The sequence below is a fragment of the Ambystoma mexicanum genome, chromosome 1q (genome assembly GCF_040938575.1).
Source record: "Ambystoma mexicanum isolate Mex_15411 chromosome 1q, UKY_AmexF1_1, whole genome shotgun sequence".
Taxonomy (NCBI): domain Eukaryota; kingdom Metazoa; phylum Chordata; class Amphibia; order Caudata; family Ambystomatidae; genus Ambystoma; species Ambystoma mexicanum.
The window spans coordinates 1433435180-1433449447 of NC_090922.1; positions in this window are offsets into that span (position 1 = coordinate 1433435180).

Sequence of the window (14268 nt, forward strand, 5' to 3'; positions counted from 1 at the left end):
AAGTATGTGTGCATACAAAATCGGGGAAGATGAAGAGCCCAAAACAATGTCCATAACAAAACTTACTGAGCTAGGCATGTCAGCAGCCTAACTGAAACTGGATTAAAACCACCAAAATCGAAATGTTTAAATTAACTGAGTGACCTACTTTTGAGTGTCACATAGTTTGTAACTGTTAAAATGTCATAGTTTTGAACTTAGAATCAGCATTCTAGTTGCATATGTAAAAATTGTATTGACTTAAACTGGGGAACAAAAAGTGACATTTTAGCTGAAACCTGGCTTAATGAAACTGAATTCTGCCTGACATCTACCCCGACAGGAGTTGATACTGGATCAACAGCTGTGTTCCCAGGCCTGGCTGCCAGGCCTGGCTGCATCCTGAGGTCACATGGCCCTGTTGATTAGATTAGGGGTGGAGCAGCTGGAAACTACAGGGAGGTGAACAAAGGCCTGTCCTGGACTCAGGCAAATGTTATATTGGGGGCGTCGTAAAAGTGGCTTCCTCTTGGGAGAAGTGGGAGGAGAAGTGCCTCTGGGAGCCACCCGAGCTGGAGGCGGGGACAGGCAGAAGCTTCCTCCATGTGCTTTGGAACCTAAACCACACCCATCTGGGCCAGAGCATAATTTTAAAAAGATAGATAACTCAAAGTGCGGACTTGTCAGAATTATATAAGTAATATCATTATTTATGTGATTTTTCTGTGAACACTTTGAGATGTGTTAGGACCCTGTGGTGTATTCTGGGGGGTTGCTTGCGGAAAATAGGGTCTCACTCCAAATGTCTGCATGTTAGAAATCGGACACTTCATCAATTCATGTCCATACTCCTTGCGCACATGTGTGTAAATTTGGGTAAATGTCCGATATTGCAAAACAAGTTAAAAAGCGCAAAATGTTGGCATTTCTGAATGCAAGCCCCCAGGAAGAGCAGAGTTTGAACAGAGTATACCTCATGTGATGCATGATGTGTGTATGCAATGACAAACAACTGTGTATCTGTGGAATATGTATTTGGGTCAAATATAGATTTATGTGCAATTTGACAGAGGAGTGTCCTTTCTGCAGGCCATAAAACAGCATCACCATGACTCACATTTCCTTTCCCCTATCAAGGAAGAGAGAAAAGCTTGACCAATGACCAGTTGAGAGAGGGGCTGGCTCCGTGATGCTGCCCACACACCCACTTTCAAAAGACATAAAAAGAGCCACTGGAAGCTAGAGAGGACATTCAATTCCATTTGCTGCGGAGCGTTTTGCCGGACCACACAACATCCTGAAGATACCAGTTCCAGACTGACTCCAGCTACATACTCCAGAACCTAGAACTTATACTTTAGAACCTAAAAGAGGCCTAAAACCACAAGCTGAGTTCTCTGCAGCAGGCCTCAAATCACTGCAAGCTACTCACAGCCGGGTGAGCTGCTTGAATCCCTTGCCAAGAACATTTGCCAGGACCAGTGCAGAGATCTAGGAGCCGTGCAGAGAACGCTGTATCTGGACAGACCAGACCAGTGCCAGACCCGACCAGACCAGACCGTGCTGAACCGCAGACCCAGAGACCAGATCGCTGTGAAGTGCCGCTAGCCTGATTGATCAGATCCGTGACGAGACCCAATCCTTCCAAATATATTGTGAGTACAGATAGGACGGGGCAAAACCAAATCTCTTAGTTTAAAGTAATATAATTCAATCTATTTAACCTAAGTAGAACTGCCTCCTAACTGTCACCTGTCATTTGTAAAGCTGCACCACTGTCATTTGTCAATTCTGCAGCTGCAAAGCTGTCAGGTGTCATTTTGAGTTTACTTTAAATCCGAAAAACGACCTTTACAAAATCGTTCATATCTCTGGAACCGGTGGTTTAAATTTCCTCTGAAAGCTTAGAATCTAAGCTTTCCAACAAGCCTAGAACCGACTTCCTACTCCTTATACTTTCTCCGCAATCACGATTCACGCACTCGCGAATTTTGCCGCGATTTGCGATTTGGCCCGATTTGTTTATTTGTAAAAAGATTGCTGCTTTTGCCTGAACTGCTAAAATTCGTTTGCCTCTTAAGAACCATCCCTGAATCATTGCTAAAGTGAGCCTGAACTCATCCCAAGTAGCTACCACTCCCCCTGAACCTCCTAAAGGGAATTAAAACCATTTTCAACATATTTCTCACTTCATTGCCATCACCTTTTAAAAGCATTTTGGGCCTGTGTTTCAAACTTCTATCTGTGGTCTAAGCTTGCTGGGGTGAACTGAATTATATTTGATTGCATTCCTAAGAACTGTGTGTGTTACTTCCATCTCCTTCCATTTCTTACATTGCATGGGGGAGGGGGGTGAATTGCCAGAGAAAAAGTGATTATTTTATCTTTTGCTAAAATCATATCAAGTATTTCTGTACTGCATTTTATTCCTCATTGCTTTTCCCTTGAAATCATAAAAGTAGTTTTGCTACTTTATCCATCCTATACTAACTCCTCATTGATTGTAAAGAAGTGTGCTAGTGCCAGATTACCCATTGTTGATCAACATCATATGTCTAAGTGTACTATCAGATATTAATTTATTATAAAGTGTGATATATATATATATTGTTTAAATTCTCAAATAAACCTTTTAAACTTGCAAAACAGAACTACTTCTTGGCTCAATGGAGTCAGGGGGATTCTAAGAGAGGGGTGCTATATAGGGGTAGTCATCCAGAACTCATGAACTGGACATAAAGATATATCAATAAGGGTTTCCATTCAGTATCCCAGACTAGGCATTGATTTAGCTGTAGTGTTGAATTGAATCTTCTTACAAAGTGGGGGCTCGAGCCGGGAAATTCTGGGTTAGATTTACCATTTGTGCATATTAATACAGTGTGCCAGCTGACCAGATACACATATCCGGTCGGATCACCACGCTGTGTTACGCTGTAAAGCACTCCTCAAAGGAACGCTCTAAGGAAACGGTCTGTTTTGCAAAAATAAAATACAAACTTCTGTAAGTCAGGAAGGAACTCAAATTCCAGAATGACGACACTGGTAGACATCAAAATAGCCAGAGAGCACTTCTTACATAAGCTATTTGTGAGAGGTGAGTGGACTCATCAGGACCAAACGGTCTGGTTGCAGGCAATCGTGCAACAGGTCACTGAAACAGGGTCAGATATATGGGGAGATCAGGGTCCCCTACATGTGGCCCTGAGTGAACTATATATGGCCCCTAAAGCCAAAGATGAACATAATAAGATTGCCAAGATAGCAGCATATTTGTATCTATATATGGGAGCCATGCAGGACAAATGTGCTGAAGGCCAAGATCTGGCAAATAGGCAACGGCTGGCATTAGAAAAGGCCCAATCTGACCTGGTCTCTTCTGAGCAGAGGCTGCAGAGGAGCCAGGAGTCAGAAAATGATAGTAGGCAGTATATCATTAAAATAAAAGAGGACATGGATAGACTGCAACAGGAGAAGGCTGACCAGGATACCAGATTTCTGGCCTTGCAGAAGGAGTACCAAGAAGGTTTGGACTCCCTTCTGCAGAGTCAGAAAAAGCTGGGGCAACAACTGGACTTCAACAGGGCATGCACAGAACAGGTAGCCACCCTGCAAATTTGATTAGACAGAGAGAAAGAAGAAAGCAATAAATTGATTCTGAAAGACCTGGATACCCAGGCAGAGTTTGATCACGAGCACCAGAAAGCTGGTGCCTTCCAAAGGCAAAGGGATGACCTGGCGGCACAGATGCAGGCTCTTAGTCAGGAAAGGGACACCTTAGGCCAGGAAGTCTGCCACTTAAAAAGGAAAATGGAAGAAAATCACCTGGCCCTCCAGGGTCTGGGTGACCTCCAAAAAGAACACCAGAACTTGTTAGAGCACACCAGGAGGGTGGAGGATGCTCTGGCAAGAAAGGAGCAGGCCAATAGGGACACAGCTAAGGAGGTAACCCTCCTGCAGCAGAGACTGGCCTAGTACTCCAGGACCAATCAGGAGGCACAGAGAGAAAATCAGGCTCTCTGTCAGCACAATGATAGGCTCCAGCAACAGGTAGCGATGCAGGAGAGACTGATAGAGTCGAGTAAGGCCTTAACTGAGGAACTGAAAGCACAGGCTCTTGCATTGCAACAGGAAGCATGGGCGGATAGAGATGAGGTTCGCTGGGAAAGAGAAACTCCTGAGCATAACCACATGAGCCCAGGGCCATGGGGATGGCAGATTACTATCCAGCTAGAAGTATGGGGCTCATAGGCCAGTACCTCCCAGGAATGGATGGGCGGGCATCCGGGTATGGGCACCCAAGCACAGTGCAATTTAGTGGGGAACCCCAGGGGAGTAGGCCCATTAAGGGCATCCTGAAAACTTCTGCCCAGTTAGGTCAGTGGGGGGTACCCATCAAATCCTGGCAGCAAGGAGGAATCTGAAGACTCCTCTGAACGGCACAGGACACAGGAGACCAGGTCCCCACATTCTGCCAGCCATTCCCAGGCTCGCAGAATCCGGGAAAACCTGGAAGATCAGACAGGAAGCTCTGGGAGCAGTGCTTCTGAGTCAGAGGATGAATGGACCAGGGTTACCCGAACCAAAAAGGCCAATAAGGCAAAAAGGGCCTTGCTTAAGGACCCATTGAAGCAAATAAAGGCAATAAGGAGTGTTATCACGCCTTATCATAAGAACGCCAAGTATTCTGTTTGGGAACACTTGGAGCTCTATGAGCAAATGATGGAGACTTTCCATTTGAAGGACAGCCAAAGCTGTATTCAATATGTAAAGTGGACCTTCTCACGAGAGTACTCCAGTTTCTTTGCGGGGCGTGAGGGCCAAAATCATTCAAGGTGGTCCACATACAGGACGGCCATCTTGAAACATTTTTCTGTGCACAGAAATCCCCAAGAGGCTCGCTAGGCAGCCTACAATTTGCAATGTGGGGAGGATCAGGCCCCACAAGAGTTTGTGCAAGAATTAAAGCATGCTTTTGCGCAGACCACCAGAAGGGTGCGCACAGACAGCAAAGAGTTTGTCAATACATTTTTCCATGCTCTCCCTAAATATATAATGACCCAGCTCGTGAGAGATTTTCATGAGAAAAGATCTTTAGACTGGGTCATTGAACAGGCTACCCGGATCTATGAGGTGCAGAAGCCTATCGAAAATAAAAATAACGCGCCGAAAAACCCCAAAACCAACAGCACCCCTGCTGCTGCCAAGGTGGCAGAGGTAAAGGTTGCCCCTGTTTTAGATTTGGAGATGGGGGGGCCTAAAAACCTGCCTGCGCCAAATAATTCACAGCCCAGAAGGCCCTCGGGCCAGTCACAGACAGGGAGTCTAGGAGGTAGTCCCACAAATGGGGTCCCCCGCTCCCCTGACTATGTAAGTCCCCGCTATAAGGGAATCCGACCAATCCTGGGTTATGTGTGGACTCCTCCAGCCCAAGGGGGGCAGATCCAGCCAAGCACCTGACCCGGGGAACTTCCCTCCTAACTTCCCCAAGGAGGGCAGAAATTCACCAAATCCTGGGCAGAACTTTTTACCCAGGTGTCCACCAAATTTCCAGCCCCAAAATCATCCATCCTTCTTTCCCCAATTCCCTGAGCCCAGACAACCTAATCCGGGAGAGGGGAGGCCAAGGGTGGAGGGGTACCAAAATCTTCCCAACCAGGGGTACTACCAGAGAAGGGATATCTACCCTTCACGGGATCAGCCCAGGGGAGAAAACAGAGCCCCGTATCAGCCTGAACGGGTTTCACAACTTGAGCGCCAGGTCCAAAATATGGCACGAGATCTGGGTCACATACTGAGGGCTCAACAGAACCCTCAGATGAGCATGCCACCGCAGAATGCCCCAAACTCTGGACCTGGTGCTCCAGAACAATGACGGGGGCAGCACCCCGATAATCCAACGGTTCCCAGGGAGGAGGCACAAGGGGAAGGGGGGTGTAAAGCCTTGGAGGAAGCCTCCTTCCAAACTTGTAAACAGCCCCTGGAAAACCAGGAACCGGAAACAAAATCTCCTGCCCCTGAAAGCCTACCTCCCAAGGAGCAGAGGGGGGGTAGGAGAAACAAAGGACCTAAACAGACCCACTTTGTGGAGGAGGTACAGGTCTTCCAATTTGAGGGAGAGGGATCCTCAGAAGATCCTGGGAAAAGGATCTTCTCCTTCAGAGATGGGGGAACTCCTCCCAAAGAAAAATGGGTCCCAAGGGATTCCAATCCAGACTGGGGAGATATGGAGACTGAGCTACCGCCGCCCATCATCTCATCCCAGAACCCACAATACCGAAATCCCCTGGTTCAAACCCATCCTGGTGACTGCCTCCAAAAAGGGGGGGGCGGCCCAGAACCGGAACCAGTGGAACCCACCATGGCTCTGATCTCCAGTTGCCAACTTTTTCTTTCAGATTCCCAAGGCTCTCCACAGAATTCTGCCCAAATCTCTTCTCTAGCAATGTCCAAAACCAGAAAGTTAGCCCACCAGTTGTCCAAAAATGTGCATTATCTGTGCCCCCTTGAGGAGAAGGAGGGAAGATACTATGCCCCGGTACAAGTACAGGGGCAGGGTACAATTTTGGCACTGGTGGACACTGGATCCCAAGCTACCCTTCTGTCCAAAAGGGCCTTTGAGGAACTAAATGCAGGAAGGGGGGAGAATTACCAAATTCCTCTCACCTCTCTTCCTGGACAACTGCAGAACTTTGATGGGAAAGAAATTCCCGTTGAGGGGACTGCAGACTTGGACATTAAAATTGGGCGACACAAGGTGAAACACCCGGTCATAGTAGTGACCCCAGAGGGCACCCCTTGTTTACTAGGGAATGACCTCCTGAGAAGGTTGTCACCCCTAATAGATTGCGTAAACAAGGTCCTCTGGATCCAGACTAGCCGACCAATAAAATTAAAACAGAGTGTCAACCATGTTAGTTTAAACGGCACCTGCCACATGGTTGAACACAAATCTGACCAAATAGAATTTCACTTCCAGAACAACCAAATTCCAGACATGACAGTAATAGCAGTAGGACAACAGACTGGTGATGTGGGGTCCTCTCTATTTCTGAAAATCAACCTTCCTTCCAGTTTAAGGTGGTATTCCACACTTGAAGGAAACACCCTGAAATTCTTTACTAATCCACAATCAGAAACTCCCACTCCTATAGTCCAGAAAGATGTGAAATCAGCTCAGAGCCTGGCTGATATTCAGCAAATTGGAGAGCAGTTGTTCATCCCTGTCCAGTTAAATGATGGGAAGGACTCTGTTCTCGCTCGAGTGTGTGTGAACAACGGTAAGAGCTTCATCAGCGAAGCCATGTTCCGCCAACTCCCAAAAGATCCAACCATTCCCACATTCAAACTGATAAACAAATGGGAAATGGACCTGGAAGCACCTAATTCCAAACATCTCCTGCCAAGCAGGTGTATGCTCCAAATCTCCATTGGCAACAAGAGCATAGTCCATAATTGTTGGGTCGTGCGAGACTTCACTGCCGCCTTTTACTTAGGCAGTGACATTCTCAATTGCTTTGCCATTAGTTTGGACCTAATAAACTTCAAAGCTTGGTCCCGATTAGCGGATAATCCCATGGGCTTTGATGCTCAATTGCTACCTTATGCAGTTGAAATTCAGATCAAAGAGGAAGTCACCATCCCAGAAACGACCCGACAATTCTCCCTGGAAGTGAAAGTTAAAAGAGGACAACATTTGAAAAACCCTGATGCTTACATACATCTAAACACTTCTCTCCAACAGCTTGGGTGTGAACCCAACACCATTAGTCAACATAGAACATGACACCATTCCAATAGAGGTGGATAACAGCGACTTAAAGAGTATTACTCTGGCCACAGGCACCATTATTGGAATGGCGGTTGATGACCGACATTTTTCCATCGATTTAGGAAATGAACTGTTAGGACCAATCCCCAAGGACTGTTTTGACAGTGACAGTGATGACGATACAACACCAGACAGGATTTTTACCCGGCATGGGGGGAACTTCCTGGTGTACACTTCCTGCCCCTATGGTAAGGAAGATGTGACTTGTGACTTCAGGAGGGATGAGGTGATTTTCCAGGTCCATGAGGGTTGCCTTTCCCACCTGAGGCCTCCAGTCCAAATCAGCACTCTGACCAGGGACTTCTCCACCCAGCTGGAGGAGGCCGCTGAGATAGCCAAACCAAAAGTCTTTCCAGGCTTCAGGCAGATGGTGGAAGAGAGAGTCAACCTAGCTGATGCCTGTGTGACTCTGGAACAAAAGCAAAAGTTGAAACAAGTTTTCTTGGATTTCCAAGATCTCTTTGCGGTAGACTCATATGACTGTGGCCGCACCGACATCCACACAACAACAATCCCCACGGACCCTGGCATGACTCCAGTGTTTGTGAAGCAATATCGCTTGCCTCTCGCCTCCATGGAGTCCCTTACTGAAATAATTAAGAACCTTGAGTCCCGGGGAATAATACGTCCAGTACACAGCACCTTGAATAATCCGGTGCTGGGAATATTGAAGCCAAACGGCCAGTGGAGACTCTGCGCCGACCTTAGGGAGCTCAACAAACGGGTCCATACTTCCCCGATGGCCTCTGCCCTACATTGACCAAGGGCTGGCCCAGATTCAGGGGTCACAGGTATTCACTGCAATAGACCTGACCAATGGATACTGGACCGTGCCTGTCAGTAGGGAGGACCAATACAAACTGGCTTTTACCTTTGTGGGCCAGCAGTACACATGGACCCGGACTCCCTTCGGATACCTCAACTCCGGCAATGAGTTCAACATTTTCCTACATAAGGCCATGCCCGACCTGGGTGCGAGGGGTAACCTGGCTTATGTAGATGATGTCCTCATCAAAAGTTCATCTGTGGAAGAACACATAGCGGAGATCCGTTATGTTCTGACACAGTTGAGGGCGGCGGGAGCAAAACTTTCCTTTCAGAAAGCACAGTGGTGTAGAACCCGTGTTAATTTCTTGGGGCATGAGATTACTCCTCAGGGTCTCTGTCCCCAAGAAAAGAAAGTGGAAGCACTCCAGAAACTGAAAGACCCCAAAACTCTGCGGCAACTAAGGAGCCTCCTTGGACTGACTAATTACAGCAGAAAGTTCATTGAGGGCTACGCAGAGATCACTAGACCCCTGATTCATCTCCTGAAAGGGGGGGGTCAAGTGGGAATGGGGTCCAGAACAATCCGAGGCAGTAAGACAACTCAAAAGAAGCCTCTCACAAGCGCCTTGCCTAGCTTACCCTGTCAGAAACAAGGAGTTCTTCCTGGAGACGGGGTTCTCTAATACGTGCTTCACGGCAGTATTATACCAAAAGCATGACAAAGTCAATAAAGTAATCTCCTATGCGAGCAAAACTTTATCCTCTGTGGAGGAACAATTCAACGATTGTGAGAAAGCACTCCTGGCAACGTTGTGGGCATTGAAGAATTACCGCCCGTTTATCCAGGGGGAACACATCATAGTGGAGACTCCACACCAGCCTCTGCAATATCTCCAAAGTGACAGAATCCGGGCCGGAAATGTGAGTAATTCCCGAATTACTTCCTGGATTCTGTCAATGCAAGGCTTTCCTGTGGAGGTCAGATATGGCCAAAACAAGAAGAGTCCCCTCGCGCAAGGTCTGTCTGGCTTGGATGATTGTGCCAGAGAAAACTGTCTCGAGGACGAAAGTCTAAAAATCAAGGACAACATGGAGGCATACCTTAATTCCCCACACAAAGTCTTTGGAGAAGACAAGTGTGAGGGAATGCACACTGTCTATGTGGATGGATGCTCTTACCATGTTGACAACGACGGAGAGAAAGAACTGGTGGCCGGCGTAGGGAATGCATGGGTGAATGAGTCACCAGAACCCTCCGCTGGATACAAAATTGGTCCCCGAAGTAGTCAGGTGGCAGAATTGATGGCTGTGCATCAGGCCATCCTCACTGCTGTCCAGCATCAACTCCACGAACTGGTCATAATCACAGATTGGATTATGTAGGGAACGGGTTCGTGGAGCACCTGGTTAATTGGAAAACCAGAGGCATGTTATGTGCTAATAACAAACCCTTGAAACATGGGAAGTTAATCCAAAACATTGATCATCTGGTCACATCGAATGGGATGACCGTTTACTGGAAAAAGATCAAGGGTCATTCCAAAGTAGAGGGACCAGACAAAACTGGAAATGACTTAGCTGATCAGCTGGCCAAAACCAGGGCCATCCAAGGGGATCTAATCGAAATAGAGTCCCTGTTGGGGGAAATCCAGGTCACTGCTATCACTAGGTCCCAGACAAATGCTCACAATGATCTTTCAACTGCCCAATGGAGCAAGGAGACCCCTGATTCTGATTTGATTACAGCTCAGAAGGGGGATCCAATTATTGGTAAGTTTTACCAACACCTTGAGGACCCTGAGAACTTTCCCCTGACGGATACCGATTACATTGGGAAAGAGGACCTAGGAGTGTTGATGAAATGTCCAAAAATGTTCCGAATCCAAGATGGTTTGTTGGTAAGGAAATCCCAAGCTGGCCATGATCAGTGGGTGGTTCCTACCTCATTCCGAAGCCTGATGTTAAGTCACGCCCATGATGCGACCTCCACCGGTCATAGGGGGTTTCACACAACATTGGAAATCTTAAGAGAGGTTGCATACTGGCCACACATGGGGCAGGACCTCGACCAATACTTGAAGGGGTGTCTTGTGTGTGCACAATTTCAGCCATCATCCCTCACACACTGTGCGCCTCTCCAAAAGAGGGGGATGACACTGCCATGGTCAGATTTGCAAATTGACTTTGTAGGCCCTGTGATTCGCTCGTCTAGAGGAAACAAGTACATGTTGACCGTTACATGCTTGTATACCAAGTGGGTGGAATGTCTCCCAGCCCCAAATTGCAAGGCAGAAACTGCAGCTGCCCTGATGATTAACCACATCTTTTCCCGTTTTGGTCTACCTCAAAGGATTGAGTCAAACAGAGGTAGCCGTTTCACCAGTGAAGTAATGACAAAGATGTGGGAGATACTGGGGGTTAAAAGGAAGCTACACATTGCTTACAGGCCAGCTTCTTCTGGAGCAGTGGAGAGATACAACCGAACCATTGTGACCTTCTTAAAAAAGTTTGTGGCAGATTCTGGGTCAAGTTGGGATATCCGATCACCTCTGGTCCCAATGGCCATCAGATCTACCCCTTCATCTGAAACCAAAATGCCACCATTTGAGTTGATGACTGGACGCAAGATGGTGCTTCCCCAGCATTTGCTCTACAGAACCCAAGAGCAAACATTGATAAATGCCTCCACAACTCATGAGTATGTGGAGAATTTAAGGAAACACCTTCAACATGCTTTTGCCTATGCTCAGCGGAATCTAGAAAGATCAGCCGAGAGTATGAAGACCCACTATGACCTGAAAACTTCTAGGAAGGAATATCAGGTGGGGGACCGGGTCTATTTATACAACTTCCAAAGAAACCAGGCAAGACAGCGAAAATGTTTGCCTACATGGAAGGGACCCTTTGAGATTATAGACAAGATCTCCCCTGTGGCCTACAAGACCCGCATCCCCAAAGGCGGTTTGGCAGAGGGGGAAGACAAGTGGGTCCACATAAACCAGTTGAAGTGTTGCCATCCCAGGCACACTCTGCAACAACTGGAGGAATCCACTGGAATCCCAGAGGGGGCCGCTCCAGAATAATTCAGTTCCAACCCTAAAATATTCTACATATAGCCTATCAAATTCTGTGTTTCTCAAGTTTATGTGTTCCTGTCGCTTAATTTAAAAAAATGTGCATGTTCATATCTGTTGAGTTCTAAAATATATATGCCACCCCACTATATCAATGGTGGGGGAGAAATGTCCATGAATAGGTATTGCCGCTTTTCCTTTGTCGTCCTAGGAGAAAGAAAACCTGGAGACTGGCCAAGGAGGACGATCCGGAGACCGGGAGCAGAGACCCGAGGGGCACGGGGTACCGCCCAATACTCCCATCAGGACCGGCGAGGAGAACCGATTGATCAGTACCGGATGGAGGAAAAGATGCTGAACTGTGCCATTTGCAGAATTGGAAGAAGATTATGCGGACATACCAGTGCGTGGGTCAAAACCTTCTGTGCACCCGACTCCCCATCGACTCAAATTCAAAGTGCAGTCGCGTGGGGGGGCCTTGTTGGGTGTCCTGACCCACATTTGAGCTATCATGCTGCAACATTTGGTGCTGTGGGCTTAGAAAATCCAAGATGGCCAAAAAGCCCACATGTGCGCCAGAATCCAGGAGAACCACGCAGTTTGTTCGTACACCAAAATGGTTGCCTAACTTGCCACCCACCAGTGCGAGCATGATGGGCCAGGGTGCCATGAGTGGAATGGGTGCCAAAGGTAAAACAGCAGCGCCTGTTAGCTCAACAAAAAAAAACGCTTTAAAATTACCTTTGGTTTCTCTGAATGCCAGCTCAAAATGCCTATTTTCAAACATTGCAACACATCCAAAAATCTCACTGAACACCAGCGGACATCTGGCAGAATGAAGTATGTGTGCATACAAAATCGGGGAAGATGAAGAGCCCAAAACAATGTTCATAACAAAACTGGCTGAGCTAGGCATGTCAGCAGCCTAACTGAAACTGGATTAAAACCACCAAAATCGAAATGTTTAAATTAACTGAGTGACCTACTTGTGAGTGTCACATAGTTTGTAACTGTTAAAATGTCATAGTTTTGAACTTAGAATCAGCATTCTAGCTGCATATGTAAAAATTGTATTGACTTAAACTGGGGATCAAAAAGTGACATTTTAGCTGAAACCTGGCTTAATGAAACTGAATTCTGCCTGACATCTACCCCCGACAGGAGTTGATACTGGATCAACAGCTGTGTTCCCAGGCCTGGCTGCCAGGCCTGGCTGCATCCTGAGGTCACATGGCCCTGTTGATTAGATTAGGGGTGGAGCAGCTGGAGACTACAGGTAGGTGAACAAAGGCCTGTCCTGGACTCAGGAAAATGTTATATTGGGGCGTCGTAAAAGTGGCTTCCTCTTGGGAGAAGTGGGAGGAGAAGTGCCTCTGGGAGCCACCCGAGCTGGAGGCGGGGACAGGCAGGAGCTTCCCCCATGTGCTTTGGAACCTAAACCACACCCATCTGGGCCAGAGCATAATTTTAAAAAGATAGATAACTCAAAGTGCGGACTTGTCAGAATTATATAAGTAATATCATTATTTTTGTGATTTTTCTGTGAACATTTTGAGATGCGTTAGGACCCTGTGGTGTATTCTGGGGGGTTGCTAGCGGAAAATAGGGTCTCACGCCAAATGTCTGCATGTTAAAAATCTGACACTTCATCAATTCATGTCCATACTCCTTGCGCACATGTGAGTAAATTTGGGTAAATGTCCGATATTGCAAAACCAGTTAAAAAGTGCAAAATGTTGCCATTTCTGAATGCAAGCCCCCAGGAAGAGCAGAGTTTGAACAGAGTATACCTCATGTGATGCATGATGTGTGTATGCAATGACAAACAACTGTGTATCTGTGGAATATGTATTTGGGTCAAATATAGATTTATGTGCAATTTGACAGGGGAGTGTCCTTTCTGCAGGCCATAAAACAGCATCACCATCACTCACATTTCCTTTCCCCTATCAAGGAAGAGAGAAAAGCTTGACCAATGATCAGTTGAGAGAGGGGCTGGCTTCGTGATGCTGCGCACACACCCACTTTCAAAAGACATAAAAAGAGCCACTGGAAGCTAGAGAGGACATTCAATTCCATTTGCTGCGGAGCGTTTTGCCGGACCACACAACATCCAGAAGATACCAGTTCCAGACTGACTCCAGCTACATACTCCAGAACCTAGAACTTATACTTTAGAACCTAAATCAGAGGCCTAAAACCACAAGCTGAGTTCTCTGCAGCAGGCCTCAAATCACTGCAAGCTACTCACAGCCGGGTGAGCTGCTTGAATCCCTTGCCAAGAACTTTTGCCAGGACCAGTGCAGAGATCCAGGAGCTGTGCAGAGACCACTGTATCTGGACAGACCAGACCAGTGCCAGACCCGACCAGACCACACCGTGCAGAACCGCAGACCCAGAGACCAGATCGCTGTGAAGTGCCGCTAGCCTGATTGATCAGATCCGTGACGAGACCCAATCCTTCCAAATATATTGTGAGTACAGCTAGGACGGGGCAAAACCAAATCTCTTAGTTTAAAGTAATATAATTCAATCTATTTACCCTAAGTAGAACTGCCTCCTAACTGTCACCTGTCATTTGTAAAGCTGCACCACTGTCATTTGTCAATTCTGCAG